This window comes from Mytilus californianus, unplaced genomic scaffold (assembly GCF_021869535.1).
Source record: "Mytilus californianus isolate M0D057914Y unplaced genomic scaffold, xbMytCali1.0.p SCAF_16, whole genome shotgun sequence".
In the NCBI taxonomy this organism is placed as follows: Eukaryota; Metazoa; Mollusca; class Bivalvia; order Mytilida; family Mytilidae; genus Mytilus; species Mytilus californianus.
In genome coordinates this window covers 2,712,413-2,728,163 of record NW_026262648.1, presented here as the reverse complement: position 1 = coordinate 2,728,163, position 15,751 = coordinate 2,712,413, and the positions used below count along the sequence as shown (strand labels likewise).

Genomic DNA, 15,751 nt, shown 5'->3' with positions numbered 1-15,751 from the left:
TTGAAGGTCGTACTATTGTCTAATGGCTTACATCCACTTCTTTTGAACTTTGGTGGATAGTTGTCTCATTGGCAATGGTACCGCATATTCATGGTCTCCTTATTTTTATATTCATGCGTTTTACCTGCGGCAACATAGTCAATAAGCCAAAACTAAGTGTCAGACTGTTTGTTTAACTTTATGACATTATACTTGTCACAAACAAGAGAGATATATTTCTGGAACGTTTATTCCGTCAACTTTTTATAGTTAGATAAGACATATCAAATATCAATAATCCCAGTGCAAAAGGAGCAAACATACCAATGAAGAGTATTTTTCCACTGATATAAAATTGAATTATTTTTTTCTTTTAACTTAAGAAAAGTTTCTGCTGGGGCAACTATATTCTAATTTTGAAATATCAGAAGATGTATCACTAAAAAAACTACAGCAATCGAAAGATGAGAGGTGGTATATATTTCCATACACATGCATACAGAACTACGTAGGCAAAATAGTCATCCTTGTGCACAAATTTATTAATTCTGAATTGGCTAACTTGCTGATTTCAATTCACAAGGGAAAAAGCTGAAATACATACTTTTGACTAAAACAATTTTATTTTCCGTCGGGAATCAAACTCTCTTTCTATAATGAATCAAACACATCAATTAAACCTTTTGGCTACCAATTTATATTTTATACAATATAATAAGCATGCATTCTTGTTGACCTCGTCATCCAAGATTATTGTCAACGGAAATGAATACAGAATTGAGAAAGATGAGCAAAATTTATATGTAAAAGATACTTTCGTTTTCTTTAATAACACGAAAAGTACCAATGTTACTGCACGAGATGCAAATTTCCATAATTAATGTCTCTTCAGTGAAGATCGAAGCCATCATAATTTTTGAAAATCCAAAACGTAATACAAACGTTGAAGGGTTAATAAAACAAAAAAGAGCAAAAGAAAAGCCGATACCTTATAAAAAAATCAAATCTAAGATTTAAGTTTGAAGTCACGAGGTTAAGACGAATTTAAGAGTTAATGTTAGGTTTAAAATTAATAAACGTAAGTTCGATTTTCCGTTTCACTTTTTCAGCTTATATAATTAGCTGACTAAAGGGTCAAACTGCGTTATTTTAATCACTTGGTGTCTGTCGTCCGCCGTGGTTGTCCTCCGCTAACGTTTACAAAAATATTCTCCTCTTAAATTACTGGAGCAATTGGAACCAAAAGTGGCCACAATCATCATTGGGTATCTAGTGCCCAATGTTCCTGCATTTTAACCAACATTGCCGACATGGCTAAAAAAAGAATATAGGAGAAAATGAAACTTTTGTTTATAATTTTGAAAAACCACTATTTAAAGAATAACCTAAAGAGGCATAAATCTGGTGATTTACCTACTGATCATTTACACCAAAACTGTCAGCCGACTCTTTATAGGAGTTATCGCCCTTTTTTGTATTTTTGAATATTATTTTGAAAACTTTTATAGATAAAGAGAAGCTCTAGATTGTAAAACCTTTCATCAACGCATGATATAAGAAAAATCAAAACATTGTTGAAATCGTGAGTCGGCTTTTTTTTTAGAAGTTATTGCCCCTAATTGACGATTTTTACCAATTTTATGCGTTTTTTATTTTTTTTATCTTGGAAACTATAACAGATAAAGAGAAATATAGATTCCACCACTGTAAAAAATGTGTTACGATATTTTTCAACTTTAAGTGCGATGCTTGCCGATCTTTTTAAATAATTAAAGTTTAACTGTTGAGAGTGGAGAAATATCGTAATACACGAGTTATAGTGGTTGAATCTACTTCTCTAATGACTTTATCCTTACTTTGCAAAGTTGAGTATTTTATTTGTGACGTCTTCAGGCATGGTCGCCTTTTTTCATGACGTCACAATATTAAATTCAGAAGAAACCAAGAAAATTTGACGTCATAATTAAATTTCGACCAATCATTTGCCGAGAACAAATATTTCACTAGTGAGGTCAGGAGAACAATGTTTTCACAATCGGTTGTGAAATGTGAAAATAGTTAAAAAATTAGAGAAACTTAAATTAAATTTAACAGGACAAGATCTTTCAATTTGTTTACATTGCCGAAATCGTAGGTTGATTCTTATTGAACTTGTTGCCTCTAAATGACAAGTAAACACCGTTTTTTAATTTTTTTTTGTATATTTGGCCAAACATACAGTAGATAAAGAAAAACTATTACCAGCCTACAAAAAAAACAGGATAATTTCTACACATTTGTTAAGATGACCAAAATTATCAGTCAATATTGTGTAGGAGTTATTGCCCTTTAATTATCTTTTTTTTATCCAGTTTTTGCATATTATACAAAAACTTAAATAGATTTAAAAAGAAATGATGAATTTTACCTTTTTTATATGTTATGCAAAAAACTATAGTAGATAAAGACAAACTGTGAAAGCAAACATGATCAGTAAGACAAGATCCACAAATTGGTCAATACAGCTGAAAGCCTACTTCTTGTAAAAGTTATTGCCCTTGAATGACTATTTTTACTCATTTGTTTTATTTTGGTCAAGAACTATGGATGATGGACAGAAAAGGACAGAAAAATTAGCAGCAAAACAAGATTTACAAAACATAGATTTAAGTCATGAATTATATCTTAGTCTTTAATGTTGAAGAGCGGCCATTATTGAAAATGCACATAGATCTTGGTCATAGAACAGAAAGTTTTCTGTGATTGTTTTGGCTATTTCACATATTTTTAAAGGTATTATTACACTTTCGAATTTGTAATCGGAATTTCAACAGTTTCTAAACAGTATACTTCCAAATACATATTTGTATCTAATGAATGTAAATTTACATATATATATATTTTGTAAAATACATTTAAATTTCTAATTATAATAATTCAACCGAAATTCAAGTCAGGAAACTAATTGTTCGTTCAAGTGCGTAGGATTTTGTTTTTTATATTTTTATCATGATTTCAATCGTCTTATTGCTTGTTTTTGTCAGTGCATAGTTTAAGAGAATTGCGTGGTTATCGAAGCTTATCGATAAAAGGGCATAATTAAGAAAATAATTATAAAAAGACGTCACAGCAATTGTTCAAATAAAGGGCACAATGGATAGGCGTTACTTCATAAAAAGACATTTTAAGTACATTTAGCCAGCTCTCGGTACCTTAAATCATTTTCTAGTATCTTAATTGACGTTTAGAAAACAACAACCAATCAATCTAATAGATTATCATTTAGTATTATCCACTTATCGTTGTGTTTGTTGGTATTGTTGAAATAAGCGCCTCTTGTGCACTGCATTTTATGACGAATTTATACTTACACCTTTGGTAATATAATTGATGAGAAATAAAAGAAGAAAGGTTGAGCATTCTGGAAATTATTGTTACATCACAAATGTGTCTGTCCCATTTAAGAAAATTCTTCAATGTTTGTGTTTGTTTATTTGTTTGTGTTGTTAATGAGAGATCGTTGTTTTTCGCTGTTTAATTATTTTACATTTTGTCTGGACGATTTAGAGCTTTACATTTAACATTTTTGATAAAAACTTTCTGTTGACCTTATGATGTTCCTTTTGGTCCTGAAATTGTTTGCAGGCTGTCTTATTGACATATATCCCATTACTCCTTATTTCATAAAATAAAATATTAATGCCACTGTCGGAATGAGGATTATCTGATTATACGCCAGTTTTTTGCGGGGCTCGTTTTGATCGATATTTAGTTTTCTGTTAAGTGTGATGTGGACTGTTTTTTTTCACTTTTCGTCGTTTTCTATTTGCCATGGACTGTTGTTCTTATACTTCTGATTTTTTGTTGACACCCTTTGTATGGTATTTTCTTTTTTATATCATGAATGTAATGATGCTAGCGTATTTTACATCTGCTTCAAGTCATATCTTCCAGACTTCACGTCGTTGATCCTTTTTACATAAGACGCTTTGTTAAATTGATTAAATTCCAACATAAGTGAACAAAACATAAGACTTCATGTAATACGTACATCAACATCTCGTTTAGTAATTGCATTGCAAGCATGTACATTGTATTTTATTTTTAGAATTCTTTTGTAAAACATTTTCATGTAAATGAAAACAACAACGTGTATCAGTACACAAAAATATGATCATGCCATTATTTTTTTTAAAGATGTTTTCGATCTATTGACAATTCTAAATAACAAAGAAACAAAGAAACCTTTGATATATTATAAGCTATATATACAATACGTTCTATATATTTTTGTGCTAATAGTGCAAATTTATAAATCTTGCCAAAATTATCGTTTAGTTAAAAAGGAACGTATTATTTTGCAGCTAAGATTTGCCTGTCACAACATAATGTTCTTATTGATACTTAAGGTTATACTGGTGTCGACTGTGAGACAGAAATAGATGAATGCTCATCAAACCCATGTAAAAACGGCGGGAGATGTGTTAACGATATCAACAAATTTTCTTGTTCCTGTCTCCAAAATTATACCGGAAGATACTGCAATTGGGGTAAGAAGGAAAAGTGGAAATTGGACGGGGCGATTTTATTGATTTTCTTCTTAAAACTCAATTTCTAGGCAATCATTTAAAGCAATTATCTATGGTCATTAATTTCTTGTTTGTCTAGTTTGATAAAATAGGTACTAACAATTTTAAAAGTAAGGGCTTTTCCTGTAATAGTTAACATCATTTGAACACCAACTATTATATTCTTAATGCACTTACAACAAATTACTGGTGTATGTATGTCGACAATGTTTAAAACAGTTATTGAAAAAGGATAAGAATTCAGAAATAAAATACCCGACTGTGCTTAAGGAGAAAGGAGCTTCTTGAGAGGAAACTTAAAATACGTAATATATATATTTTTTTCATTTCAGACCCACAACAAAAACAAAAGGTATGTGCATATTATTGTAGTCATCCAATTTAAAGTTTTTGATTTTTTGCATGATTATTAAATTAAAATATAACCCTCACCTTTATTGCAAAAAGTTATAACTGTTTGCTGAGGTTAAACACTGGATGATACGCTACCCTGTATAGCTCATTTCTAAAGCAAGTGCCCTCTTCATGTTACATGAACACAAACTCATTTATTATACTTCACGTAAAAATGCAATATTTTGATTGGCTTATACGAGGGTGTTAATTTACTCTATTCTATGGTAAATACTCTATTACCCTTCACGGAGACGCTTGATCAAGTGTGCGCTTCATTAAATACGGATGGTTGTTATGTACAAGACGTCATAGTTTATTACTTTGAATTTGAAATTTAATCGACAGTAATAACAGAACATTCAGTATAATATATTAAATAATACATATCTGAGAAGGTGATAGAGCAGATTGTTACCCCTCGAAAAAACATTGTCAACCTTGGCTTCGCCTCAGTTGACAATGTTTTCTCGGGGTAACAATCTGCTCTATCACCTTCTCAGCTATGTGTTATTTATATAATATTACAAAAAAGGCGCAAGATACCAAGGGACATTCAAAATGCACTAGTCGTAGGAAATCTAACAACGTCATGGCAAAAAAAAAAAGAAAGACGACGAAACAATAAACAAGTACGCTTATAACTATATAGAATATTAAACCACTAGTGACATTCGTCATGTTGCTCTTTGTAAGTACAAATTCTGAGGTCCGAGGAAATCACAACAATAATGATCCAATGAACTAAAGCATGAATTATATACTCTTCCTAAATGTTGCTCATACTATTTAATGAATTACTTTTATTGTTTGTATGGTTTACTCGATAATAAGAGATACATATGTATTTTCAATGCGATTCTTGATTCTAGTCATCAGTTAACTCGTACCATAATATGGTTTGAAAAGCCTATATATATATACATATAAAGAGGCAACAGTGGTTTACCGAAGATAAAAATCATAAATCCGTTTTAGATATATACGACCAAGATATTAAAACTGAGATCGTATGAACGCAAAACGGAACGAAACACAGTAAGCGGCCCTTGCTATGCATGCATCACCCGATAAACAAATCCAACCTCAGTCAAAATATCACGATAGGGGAATGGACACTCGGTTGGTTTACCGATCATATTTGTTTCTTCTTGTATCTTAATATTTTGACCGCGAAACATGTCCTCCGTGAGTATAGACACGGACACGTCGTATCGCTCACCGATTAGAGATGATGACGGAAAAAAACTTTTGTAATGTCGATTTCAATCGTTTTTCCTCACAACCCTGCTGTTAGCACCAGCTCACCCATTCAATAGGAGCATGCCTGAATTGCCTATCAATTGAGATGTAACTGCCATAAGATGGTGCAGATGGTATGTTACTTCTTAGAAATGGGAAGCTAAAAATGAAAAAAAAACTGTATGCGTTACATTTGTCGGAGCACTGTTCGAAGTCCTATTGGCAATATCCTAACGGTCATGTGAGAGCATTATAACCAATAAAGGCATACAAAGAGTATTCACAATCAGATTATATCAAATTGGTTAGAGAGGTTCAATATTGTTTTAGTACAATTACATAATGTGTCAACTGGAAATTTAATATGAAAAAGTAAAATTATAAAAATATCGAACTCAAAGGAAAATTCCAAACGGAAAGTCCTTAACAATGGCAAATTCAAAAGCTCAAACACACATCAAACGAATGGAAAACAACTGTCATATTCATGACTTGGTACAGGCATTTCCTTTTTGTAGAAAATGGTGGATTAAACCTGGTTTTATAGCTAGATTAACCTCTCATTTGTATGAAAGTCGCATAAAATTCCAAATGTATAGTTTTTCATATGTCAGCATCAATCCTCTGACAACTGGAATGATGGTATCATTGGGACATACTGTCCATCTTTAGCGTACTAACTCAGATGTAGAAAAATAAATGTTCGACCCGGATTTCAGCGCGCACGGCAAGTGTTTCTTGAACTAATCATTCAACACTTACTCAAAAACATATGTCTTGAAAGCCATCAATGTAAATTAACAATATCTTGCAAGGTTACAAGAGTCGGCATCACAGCTTTTTGCAATTATGGTCTGGGTCCGCTTCTTGCACAAAATTATAACGTTGTTCTTAAACAGCAATTTTAAACGATGCATGCAAAGAACAGCGTAAAAACTTCATGAAACGTAAATAAAGTAAAACAACAAATCTATCATTTTTGCAGATGTTCCTTACTTTATTGTTTATTTGTTTCCTACTGTTTACGGTCCTCTGGAATATAATGAAAGACAATTAAATAAATAACAAAGCAAGTCGAAATATACAGACTAGTATGCATAACAAACCGGAAGCAGATTTGTTTTTATTGTGCAAGAAAAAAGATACTTTGCAAATATACGGAACTAGAATTACACTTTTCATCTTGTTTATTTGGACTGGATGATATATTGCACGTTGCTACGTTTTATATTAGTAAATTGAAGATTTGCATAATTTCTGTAATAGGTTATTCGTTGATGACTTTTTACAACCCCTGGATGGTTACAACTGCTGGTAGACGTTTCGCCACCTCTAAGAATGTCACCAGCCGAATGAATAGTCAACTCGTTGTTTCAGACATAAATGTAATACTAATGCAGTCATTTTCTGTTAATTTACTGCGTATAAGATGGCAAAATTATTTAAAAAAATATTTTTCTTATCCTAGGCATGACAAGAGAAATTATTTGCACAACTTTTGGAATTTTTGGTTCTAAGTGTTCTTCATCTGAACTTCGTGAATGATTTGACTTTTCAACAATCAACAAGTCAGGAATACGACAGTTGTTTTCCATTCGTTTGATGTTTTTGAGCTTTTGATTTTGCCAATTGTAAAGGGACTTTCCGTTTTGAATATTTTTGTTGTTTTACTTTTTGATTCCAGTGCCTCTGATAAGTCACATCAAACGCCCAGCTGTAGAACGTATTTATAAGCCTGATACTTTTGAAGAATTTCAATATCACTTGTGTCATCAACTCATTTCTATTTAAGTCTTGTATAGTTGGTGAATATAAGGAAGCATACTCAGTAAATCAGTTATAAACTTATAGAAGCTCTGAAGGCAACGGACAAACAAAACGATTTCTTCAACTTATATTTTCAGAAATCGATATTTAATATAATTCAAAAACTTGATTAACTAGTATTTTTTTCAGAATTCAGAGATATGGCCATTGGTGGTTGCCTCCATTTGTGGAGCGGCAGCACTAGCCGGGGCAACAGCTTGTTGTTGGTGGTGTTTGTGTGGAGCGGCAGCTAATCGGCGAAAGCGAGAACGGGTCCACCCAAAACCCCGTTCCGTGGAAAATAATGGAGTTGCACATAACAATGTTACATCAATAAGGAAATAAATTGATACTCAAACAACACAGGGAGCCAAGAGTCGATTTCCCCTGACTGGTACTGAGTAAATCTGCATCAATAAGAAACCCTCTGTTCATTGGCATGCATACTTTATCTTCTGTTATATATTATCCTAAATTTCTATATGTACTGAATGGATTCATTTGTCAAGTAGATATCTGTGTCGTCAATAAATCATGTTTTTACGTGTTTTGTTTTAAATAGTTTTAAACACTTCGGTGTTGACATGAATATCAATTATATGGTCATTTCTTATAAACTAACTGTTTGCAAAAGTATGAATTATTCGAAATACAAAGGATTTTCTTATCCCAGGCCTGGATTACCTTAGCCATATTTGGCACAACGTTTTGGAATTTTGAGTCCTCAATGCTCTTCAACTTTATACTTGTTTGGCTTTATTACTATTTTGATCTGAGCGTCACTGATGAGTCTAATGTAGACGAAAGCGCGTCTGGCGTATTAAATTATAAGCCTGGTAACTATTTACTACCGAGTACGTCAGTATATTTACGTTTGAGCGTTCTTGAAGAAGGTAAATCCCAGTTTCTTGAAGTGTATTGAATATTCTATGAATTTTAAAACTCATAATAATATTTTTGTCAAAACGAGACTTTTCTAATTAAATTCTGGAATAACGTCTCATAATGTTTGTCTGAAGCAGAGTTACTACAATAAAATACTTACATCTAAACACGATCAACATCATGCATGTGATGATTACCGGCAAAAATACTCCACGGGAGCATTCCAACCAAATACAAATAACACTTAATAAAGTTGGTTTCTCCGAAGCGCATTTATTGATTTATCTTCGTTAGGAAAGCTAAAACTCAAAAATCTGAAATGCAATGGTGAATACATTCGAATACTTGAGAAAAAGTGATAGAAAAAAACCAACAGACAAATAAGTGTCAAAAGGAAAAATCAATGTACAGAGCTCTTCAGTTGTACTAATGAAATAGGGCGTAAAACAAAGTGTCCATATTTAAGATTAAGCGATAAAATTATCTCATTAAATCTTTGAAACATGGCATAAATTTCCCCTTAATTGAGTTCTTTAACGAACAGAGCGATAATACCTTCTTACGTATATCTTAAATCTATTTTGACCTAACAAACTGCGTGTTCAAACATCACGCACAAACAACAGGACACCTATTAAGAAATTTGTTGTAAGGTTTTTTCTCTCGTATAAACAGCTTGACACGTGTCTCAAAGTCAAGTTGTCTGATCAGATTGAGCATGGTTCCCGCTCTTGATTTGTTATTTGTCCCTAAACATGCAGTTCAATTTTTACATGAAATTGGACAGTTGTTTGTTTTCCTTGGAAATCTTATCTTCTGAAATACATTATTGAATACATAAAGCAATCCACAGAAAAACAGAGATTAATGAATAACTTATCTTTTTTTCTTCGAATGTCAAATATTTTATACGTATTCAGGATGAAAACAAATTGACAATAAATTCGATATGATTAATAATTGCATGCTATTGTTTCTCCTTAACATCATAATAATCTAACCACGTGCACCAAAGAAAAAAAAGAGAGAAAGAGAGGTTAATACATGCAGAGATGAACATAATGTTGAAATAAACCGAGAGTAAATTGCACTGCCTTTCTAACAATTATGTTCAATTACAGTGAGTAGAGTTTGTTTAAAAAAAACGTGAAATGAAATTGGTCATGAAAATAATAAGCGTTAACAAAAACTAACAATCAACTGACATTATGACATCAACAATATACAAGCTGTATTTGGCAAAACCTTTCGGAATTTTGGGTCTTCAATGCTCTTCAGCTTCGTACTTTATTTGGCCTCTTTGACTTTTTCGATTTGAGCGTCACTGGTGAGTCTATGGTAGACGAAACGTGCGACTGGGATACAAAATGTTAATTCTGGTATCTATGATAAGTTTATGTCAGTTAACTGCTAGTAGTCTGTTGTTATTTATGTATTATTGTCATTTTGTTTATTTTCTTTGGTTACATCTTCTGACATCAGACTCGGACTTCTCTTGAACTGAATTTTAATGTGCGTATTGTTATGCGTTTACTTTTCTACATTGGCTAGAGGTATAGGGGGAGGGTTGAGATCTCATAAACATGTTTAACCCCGCCGCATTTTTGCGCCTGTCCCAAGTCAGGAGCCTCTAGCCTTTGTCAGTCTTGTATTATTTTTAATTTTAGTTTCTTGTGTACAATTTGGAGTTTAGTATGGCGTTCATTATCACTGAACTAGTATATATATTTGTTTAGGGGCCAGCTGAAGGACGCCTCCGGGTGCGGGAATTTCTCGCTGCATTGAAGACCTGTTGGTGACCTTCTGCTGTTGTCTGTTCTATGGTCGGGTTGTTGTCTCTTTGCCACATTCCCCATTTCCATTCTCAATTTTATTATATATAGAATATAGAATACAGCTATAATCCGTTTTCGACAAAATATCATTTATACAGTTTTCCATTTATTTGAAACATTTAAACAGTATTAACTTCATGATAAGTAAATCAAATGGTTATATTTCATTACTAGCAATTTAACACATTCAATGGTAGTGCTTGGAATAGACGTTTCATTTTAACCCCAAACTTAAGATAGAAAATACCAACAAAAGCTGTTGATTTGAACAATTGATGGAAATATCTGGAAAACCCAATTTTGTTGTTTTTTACTTAAATTCAGATGCTGTGCATGTATCTGTTTCAAATAACTATAAGCTATAATTTATCTATTTTTTACGTGCATATAAAAACAAGTTCAAGTCATCGAATCGAAAAATCCATTAGGAAAGTAAATTGGTAGTAATTATTTTCCCTTATTGGTTTATTTGAACCATATTAATTTTTAATATTTAATTTACCACTTATGAGTTTCTTTAGAAATAGTAGAATGTAAAGGCTAATAATTATTTATTGTAGGATAACTAATGTATATTTCCTTTTAAAATGCAAGTTCCATTACTTCGAATCAACGCAAATGACTTCGAACCCAATTCTCTTTCAATTTGCGTCAATTAACACTTAATACATGATTGCCATAACTACTTTTATTTCTGTAGAGCAGATCAAATATAACATTTTTTTGTTCTGTAAACGGGATACACAAACTTAAGATGATTAGGACTATTTTTTTAATAATTTTAATTTCTATTTGTACAGCAAACATAGAAGTAGGCTCGTTAACAAGTAATACATACAGAGATGCCTACGTTATAATTATTTATGACAAAACAGGTCTAAAAATGTGTGGACGTTACTGCAAAAAACAGGAATCTTGTGTTAGTATCAACTTTAACCCCGAAACTCTTGTTTGTGAGCTTCTGAAGGCCGGCGGAACTAGTATGACAAGAGCCGGTAACTTCTATAGCTCAGATATTACGAGCTGGTCTATGGTAAGTTTCTGAGTGTTTTATTTATGTTCAGTGTAAAAATAAGACGATGTGGTATGATTGCTAATGACACAGCTCTCCACCAGAGACCAAATGACGTAGAAGTTAACAATAGGTAACCGTAGGGCCTTCAACAATGAGCAATACCTAAACCACGTAATAAGCTGTAAAAGGCCCCGAAATGACAGAGATTAAACAGATCAAACGAGAAAACTTACGGCCTGATTTATGTACAATATAATAAACGAAAAACAAATATGATAAACAGCAACAAACAACGACTAAATTCAAAACTACTGACTTACGACAGGCACATACAGAATGTGTCGGGGTTAAAAATGCTTACAGGCGGCAAACCCTCCCCCTAATCTTGAACAGTGGTGTAACAGTACAACATAAGAACAAACTATAAAAATCAGATTAAAAAGGCTTAACTCTTCACATCGACACAAAACTAATACACAAAAGACACACATTACAGATCTGAGATTACTCGCAGTTACTGAAAGCTAGTTCAAAGACAAAAACAACTAATTTAAAAATTATGCATTAAGACTAAAATATCAATCAGAATACATCCAATGGATTAAGTGTATATACGTCATTAACAGTCTGAGAAATCATAACCTTGAGCAATGCAAACATATAGGTATCGACATATTGTAAGACTGTAAAGGTACATATGTGTATAACAATAATATTTAGTTGAGTTTTAATTAATTGATAACAAAATCAATATTTATACCCATAAAAACAATATTCACTACAGTGTTGATTGGTAACCTTTTAGAACAAGTTTATTCAAAGGATCGATAAGTTTAAACGGATCGTATCTAAATTTACGGGCTCGGTAAACACATCACCGTAAAAATTAGGATTTGCTATTCCGTTTGTAATAATTTTCTACAGGTACAGCCAACTTCCAAACCAAATCTTTGTATCTATGAGGAATTAAGTAAAAATTTTAAGTAATTTGTGGTAAAGAAATCCTTTACCCAATAATTTAACAGTTATACATTAATTGCGTTCACTAAAAACGAAAACGTCTTTACAGAAACGGGCATAGCGAATGAGTTTGGATATATAAACACCGTAAGAAGGTGTGAAAGGAACATTAACGCCCACAGAAGAAAAAAATAACAAAAGGGAACGAAAAAACGTCCTTTTTGTCGTAAATATTTTTACACAAGTTCCCGTGTAAAACTGAAATATCTAAATTTAGGAAATGACAACCTCCAATAAGTATATCAAGCATGTTTACCCTTTTCATTTGAAAAGAAGGCTTTAAATGAGTATATGTCAGATTTTTTAAACGACTATTTAATTGAAAGGTAAAGTTTAATTAGAATTACCTACCGAATTAGACTTATTACCGAATTTGTACTCACATGAGCAACACGACGGGTTCCACATGTAGAGCAGGATCTGCGTACCCTTCCGGAGCACCCGAGATCACCCCAGTTTTTGGTTGGGTTCGTGTTGCTCAGTCTTTAGTTTTCTATGTTGTGTTTTGTGTACTATTGTTTGTCTGTTGGTATTTTTCTCTTTTAGCCATGGCGTTGTCAGTTTATTTTCGACTTATGAGTTTGAATCTGCTATTTTTGGCCTCTGATGAGTCCATAATGGGCTCTATACTTCATAGTGTTTTGATTCACCAATTGGATGTTCAACTTACTTTTATATTCAGTGACACACTTTACAGAACAATTACATGTTTCGCATCTCCTATTTTATATTTTGGATATATATTTTTTTCGTTCCGATAGCACAAAATGATCTTTGACAATAATGAGGAAAAGAACGGATATTTTAGACGAGGCACAAATTCAGATAAAATCAGACAATACAACATATAAAACAGACATTCAGAGTACCCGCGTGACCTTCAATGCTGTCAGGGAACTATAAACAAATACGAAAAAAAGTAAAACAAATCAAATCAAAGGCCACATCATAATATTGGAAACTAAACATTCTACCGAGAAAAGAACGTACCATTGACCAACAAATTCCGGGCTTCGGACAGGCACATAAGATATGCGGCGGGGTTATTACTTATTTAATTGGATCCAAAACCTCCCGCTTTGTTTGGTCAGAGGTGAAATGAGAAAGACTCAGGGAGGCACTTTTAAAAAAAAATACATTAGAGTCGAAAACCGAAGCGTAGATTAACAAAAGAGAAAATTAAGAAGAAAACACGGATCAACGCAAGTACTCCGACAGGTTAAGAAGTTCCATCTTCCTGCAAGACACTCGATGTCTTCCCCCTGAAGATCATGTTTGGGAACGGGGAAAATGTATCAACAACAAAGGGACAAGGTCTGATGTCATTCTGGACAAAGACAACTTAACGATCAATCAGTTCTTGATGACGACCATAGAACCTACGAAGGGATGACAATAATTGTGAGATAACAAACCCGTATGTTTGGTCAAATGTGAAATAAAAAAGACCATAGTGACGCATAGTAAAACTGCATTTGAGTCGAAAACCGAAGCGCAGATCAACAAAATTGAAAATAAAGAATCAAATACAAATCCAGGGACAAGAAAACAAGGGCCATTTTTCTTAGAATAACAAAAGCTATATGTGAAAACACGGATCAACACAAGTGATCCGACAGGGTAAGAAGTTCCATCTCGACGTCTTTCTCGTGAAGATCATGTTTGGGAACTGGGGAAATGTACCAACAGCAAAAAAACAAGGTATGATGTCTTTCGGGACAAAGACAACTTAACAGTTAATCAGTTCTTGATGACGACCATAGAACCTACGACGGGATGACATTAATTGCGAGATAATAAACCCACAATTCGGTCCTGTCCAAAAAGACTCTGTAACTGCTCCCGTATAATGATTAATTGAGAGGTATAAACTCTATACGCAAGTGCTGGTGGAATATTGATACGGAGAACATGCTTTATTTATTTGATGTTATTGGCTTTGAACTAGCTTACAGTAACTTAGAGTACTCTTAAATCGGTGTTTGGTGTTTTTTGCCTTTATGTTATTTGTTTTGGTGCTGCGTGTCGTTATATGGAGTCAATCAATTTTCAACTGATTTTGACAGCTTTTGAATTCTTATGTTGTGCTTTTACATCAATGTGCAATGTAAAGGATTTGAGCACTCACAATAATGTTTTATCCGGCCACGTTTTTATGTGCCTATCCTAAGCCAGGAGCTTATTATTCCAGGATGTCGTTAGTTGCTGTTCGTCATATTTGCTTTTCGTTTATTATTTTATTATAAATAATGCCTTTGGTTTTTACGTTTGAATTGGTTAACTAATCATCTAGGGAGATAAACAGCAGAGATCATAAGTTCATATAATCATGTCAATTGTTAACTATCTTGTGACGTTCATATTTGTAACATTACATTCACTGACAATAATGCTTTTATAGATTTTGAATTCTATAATTCTAACGTTTTTGCAAGACGAATGGTTTAATTAATCCCCATACGACTCATATTTGTTTTTATAACTTCAGGTTTTGAAACAAATGTCATGTGCAATTTTATTTTTTTATCAAGTGAAAAAGACTACGAAATAAAGTGTTGGCCTAATTGTAATTGTATAAAAGTTCCAATAACTTGATGAAAACCCTAGATTGAAATCTCTAGTTGTATATGAAGGATTAATTTTTGTTTGATTAACGTTAATCGATATTTATAACATAATGAAAGTGTTTCTCGATGGTTCCTACTATACTTTAGATGTAATTTCAAGTGATGTAGAACTTCCGTACACTACACGAAAGACACAGGCGACACTCTTCGTATATTACTCACCATGAACCAACTTTTAGCTCATATTTATTAATAACATAAACAGTACCAATTTTTCTGCACCAGATGCGCATTTCGACAATCAATGTCTCTTCAGTGATGCTCGAGGCCAAAATGTTTGAAAATCCAAAGCTTATTAAAAATATGAAGAGCTATAAACAAGAAAAGGACCAAAAAGTATAGCCAAAGCCGGGAAAGGAATCAGAGCTTTGCATGAGGGAG

The 15,751-nt window shown here is 32.8% G+C and overlaps 1 long non-coding RNA gene across 1 annotated transcript; it reads left to right on the top strand.

The window, feature by feature from the left end:
• Window positions 1-4,374: 4,374 nt before the first annotated feature.
• Window positions 4,375-8,534, top strand: LOC127726084 (uncharacterized). The gene is made up of 3 exons (XR_007993321.1): window positions 4,375-4,508; window positions 4,880-4,899; window positions 8,139-8,534. It is a non-coding gene; the product is annotated as an uncharacterized LOC127726084 (long non-coding RNA).
• The last annotated feature ends 7,217 nt before the right edge of the window (window positions 8,535-15,751 follow it).